Source organism: Suncus etruscus, chromosome 2 (genome assembly GCF_024139225.1).
Source record: "Suncus etruscus isolate mSunEtr1 chromosome 2, mSunEtr1.pri.cur, whole genome shotgun sequence".
In the NCBI taxonomy this organism is placed as follows: domain Eukaryota; kingdom Metazoa; phylum Chordata; class Mammalia; order Eulipotyphla; family Soricidae; genus Suncus; species Suncus etruscus.
Window position 1 is genome coordinate 96,964,868 of NC_064849.1, and position 4,753 is coordinate 96,969,620.

Genomic DNA, 4,753 nt, shown 5'->3' on the forward strand with positions numbered 1-4,753 from the left:
TACAAAGGCACACAGAAGAAATACTTTAACAACTGGAAATTAAACAGCCTGCTACAGAACAATCAGTGGGTCCGAGATGAGATTAAAGAGGAAATCAAAACTTTTCTGGAAAACAATGACAATGAAGACACAAACTATCAGAATCTATGGGACATAGAAAAAGCAGTACTGAGAGAAATTTTTATAGCTTTGCAAGCACACATCAGGAAGAAAGAAGGGCATACCTCAATAGCCCAATGATGCAGCTCATAAAACTAGAAAATGATCAACAAAAGGAACCAAAAATAGGGAGACAGAGAAAATAACAAAACTTAGAGAAGAAATAAATGAAGTGGAAACCTAAAAAGAAATCTGAAAGATCAATAGAAGCAGAAGTTGGTTCTTTGAAAAAATAAGATTGATAGACCATTGGCAAAACTCACAAAGAGAGAGAGAAAAACTTGATAACCCGTATTAGAAATGAAAAGGGAGCTATCTAATCCCATCAAAAAATGGGGAGAAGAAATGAACAGACACTTTGTAAAAGAAGAAATACAAATGGTCAAAGGCACATGAAAAGATGCTCCATATTACTAATCATCAGGGAGATGCAAATCAAAACAACTATGAGGTACCATCTCATGTCACAGAGATTGGCGCACATCACAAAAAAGGAAAACAAGCAGTGCTGGTGGGGATGTGGAGAGAAAGGAACTTTTTTTCACTGCTGGTGGGAATGCCATCTAGTCAACTTTTATGGAAAGTGATAAGGAAATTCCTCCAAAAACTGGAAATTGAGCTCCCATATGATCTAGCAATACCACTCTGGGGATATACCCTACGAACACAAAAATACAATACAATTATTGTATTTTTAGATTATTTCTAATCTAATTGTATTTCTAGATTAATTGCCAAGCTATTTACAATAGCCAGACTCTGGAAACAACCAAGACGCCCTTCAACAGACAAATGGCTAAAGAAACTGTGGTACATATACACAATGGAATATTATGGAGCCGTCAGGAGAGATGAAGTCATAAAATTTTCCTATACATGGATGTACATGGAATCTATTATGCTGAGTGAAATAAGTCAGAGGGAGAGAGATAGACACAGAAGAGTCTCACTCATCTATGGGTTTTAAGAAAAATGAAAGACATTTTTGCAATAATCCTCAGAGACAAAAGAGAGGACTGGAAGGTCCAGCTCACGACATTAAACTCACAACAAAGAGTTATGTTCTGTTAAAGAAATAACTACATTGAGAACTATCCTAACAATGTTAATGAGTGAGGAAAGTAGAAAGCCTGTCTTGAGTACAGTCTAGGGTAGGGTCGGGAGGAGGGAGATTTGGGACATTTGTGGTGGGAATGTTGCACTGCTGAAGGGAAGTATTCTTTATATGACTGAAATCATACAACTACAATCATATTTGTCATCATGCTGTTTAAATAAAGATATAAAAAAAGAAAAGGGAAATCACTACAAATATTGTAGAGATTCAAAGGGTAATAGAGACTACTTTGAGAAACTCTATGCCACCAAATATGAAAATCTGGAAGAAATGGATAAATTCTTGGACTCTTATAATCTTCCACGGTTGAAAGAAGAGGATGTAGTATATCTAAACACCTCCATTACTATTGAGAAAATTAAAACGATAATCAAATATCTGCCCAAAAACAAAAGCCCAGGCCCAGATGGATTCATTAATAAATTCTTTCAAACCTTTCAAGAGGAACTACTACCAATCCTGGCCAGGCTCTTTCATGAAATTGAAAAAAACAGGTACACTTCCAAATAGCCTCTATAAAGCCAACATCACCTTGATACCAAAACCAGAGAGAGATGCTGCCAAAAAAGAAAATTACAGACCAATATCCCTAATGAACACATATGCAAAGATCCTCAACAAAATCCTGGCAAATAGGATCCAATGCCTCATCAAGAAGATCATCCCCTACGATCAAGTAGGTTTCATCCCAGGAATGCAAGGGTGAGGGTGGTTTAACATCTGTAAATCTATCAGCATAATACACAACATCAACAACAAGAAAATAAAAATCACATGATCATATTCATAGAGGCAGAGAAAGCATTTGATAAGGTCCACCACCCATTCTTGATAATAAAAAAAACTCTCAGCAAGATGGGAATGAAAGGAACCTTTCTCAATATAGTTAAGGCCATTTACCATAAGCCAATGGCAAATAGATCATGCTCAATGGAGAAAACTAAAAGCTTTTCCTCTAAATTCTGGTACAAGACAGGGCTATATCAAGAAGTACAAGAAGTCAAACTCACGCTGTTTGCAGATGACATGATACTCTATTTAGAAACCCTAACGAGTATCAAAAAGCTTCTAGAAACAAGGGAGGGGGTGTTCTTCACATGACTGAAATCTAACTACAATCATATTTATTTTTTGTTTGTTTGTTTGTTTGTGGGTCACACTCGGCAGGGCTCAAGGGTTACTCCTGGCTCTACACTCAGAAATCGCTCCTGCAGGCTCAGGGGACCATATGGGATGCCAGGATTCTAACCACCATCCTTCTGAAAACAAGGCAAATGCCCTACCTCCATGCTATCTCTTCGACCCCTACAATCATATTTGTAATCAAGGTGTTTAAATAAAGTTATTAGTAAAAAATTAATTATCTATTGTATAGGAATTTTGTTATTTTGGTGGATGGTGTAACATGGAAACATTTTTTGAAGAGGTGTAAAATTATACTCTTAAAACATGTGGTGTCCTAAATCCTTAAATATATGTTTTATTAAATTTTGACAAAGGTGATGGCTTCATAAAGTGGAGAAAACATAGCATCTTTAAACAATTGTTTTGGGTAAAATGAATAATAACCATATGTAGAGCTTGTAAGGTAACTCTACTCATACTAATAAATAAACTATACTTTTCCTGATCATCTCTGTACTGTTTTCCACAGCAGTTGAACCATCCCACCAGATGAATGTGAGTTCCATTTTTATCGCATTCTCTCCAACACTTATTGTTCCTCATTTGTGTGATATGTACCATTCTCACCAGGAAAGATAAATAAATAAATAAAGTTGCATCCCTATCTTAAATAAAGTACAAAAGTCAATTCAAAATGGATCAAAGACCTTGAGCTCAGACCAGAACTCATAATTATTTTGAGGATGGCAGGATGATCTGAGATTTGAATCTCAAACGGTGTATTCAGTGACACAATTCCATTGGCAAAGGAAACAAAACAAAATTAAGCAAATGGGACTAAATCAACTTAGTTTCTGTATAGCAAAAGAATCAAAGGCTAAAACATAAAGATACTGAAATAAATGAGAGAACATACTTGCATAGTATTAGATAAATATTTAATATTCAAGATACATATAGATATAACACAGATGAAATATAAGCCTGATCCAAAAATGGAGAGATAATGAACAAACATTTCTCTGAAGAAGACAGATGGATGTTCATTATACATATGAAAAAGTGCCCATCATCACTTACTGTTAGGAAAATCAAAGCAAGATGACTATGAAATACCAACTTACATTGGTTAAAATGGTACAAACTATACTTACCTAGCAGGGGAGATACCATGATCACAAAGGTGGTTTTCCCAGGGTGAAGCTTATCCATTGCACTCTGGATGTGCTGACCCCTGTGATTTCCCCAAATGTGAGAAACTTGGCTGCATAATTTGTGGTAGTGGGGGACTGCGTTCGTACTCTCCCCTGAAAAGGAAGAAAAAGAAAAAAGAAAAAAATGGTACAAACTAGGAACAATCTGTGTTGGAGGGGATGTGGTGAAAATGGAACTCTCATCTAGCTGGTGGGAATGTTGTTCTGTTCAATAGCTGTGAAAAAAAGAACAGTGATTTATTTGGAATAGTAGTTTGTTCATTTTTTTACTTATTTATTTATTATGGAATCAACCTAGCTGTCCAGCAACAGATAAGTGAACAATGAAGGTACACATAGCACAGTGGGACATTAAGGATGAAATCAAGTGATTTGACACAGCATGGACAGAATTGGAGGATATGTGTAAGTAAGTCAGAAGAAAAAAGTAAAAAACAGTTTAACTCACTTATCTGTAGTATATAGAATATTACCTCTATGTGTATTAAACAACTTGTTCCTAATTAATTTCCCAAGGGAAAGCAGGGCATCATAGGGTGACACCTATTTACCCCAGAAACTGAACTATAGAACTGAGAATAGGGAAGGAAAGAAACTACCTCATTATTGTCATATCTTTAACTTTAATTTTGTCTTTTCAAAATGTGCTTATAAATAAATTATAAAGTATACAGTTACTTTCAGCAACATACCTTTGATGTTTACTTTATCTATTGCTTAAATCAATAGATTACAAGTTGGAAGGGAATTTGGAGAAATCGTCCTCAAAAATGTTTATGGGTTGCTCCTGGCTGGGAATCAAATAGATATGTTGCATGCTTTATTTTTATAATTACTTTAGATTCACAAAAATATTATCTAGACAGGAGAATATCCACATAACCCAGACCCAATTTCCCTAATTAGTAATATCTTACATAATTATGGTAAAAATGTCACTCATATTATTATGGTAAAATTTTCAAATATCTTACATTATTATGACAAATTAATTGTTTCCTTAAATTTGGCTTAATGTCTTGTTTCAGGAGTCTACTCGATCAATACTACATGACCATTAGACACCATGCCTATTCATACCCTTGTTAACTGCCATATTTGTCCAAGCTTTATTTTTTTTATGGTTTTGAAATTTTCT

At 34.9% G+C, this 4,753-nt stretch overlaps 1 non-coding gene across 1 annotated transcript; it reads left to right on the forward strand.

The window, feature by feature from the left end:
- The first annotated feature begins 3,547 nt into the window (after nt 1-3,547).
- LOC126002583 (U1 spliceosomal RNA) lies at nt 3,548-3,711 on the forward strand. The gene has a single exon (XR_007493268.1). It is a non-coding gene; the product is annotated as a U1 spliceosomal RNA (small nuclear RNA).
- The last annotated feature ends 1,042 nt before the right edge of the window (nt 3,712-4,753 follow it).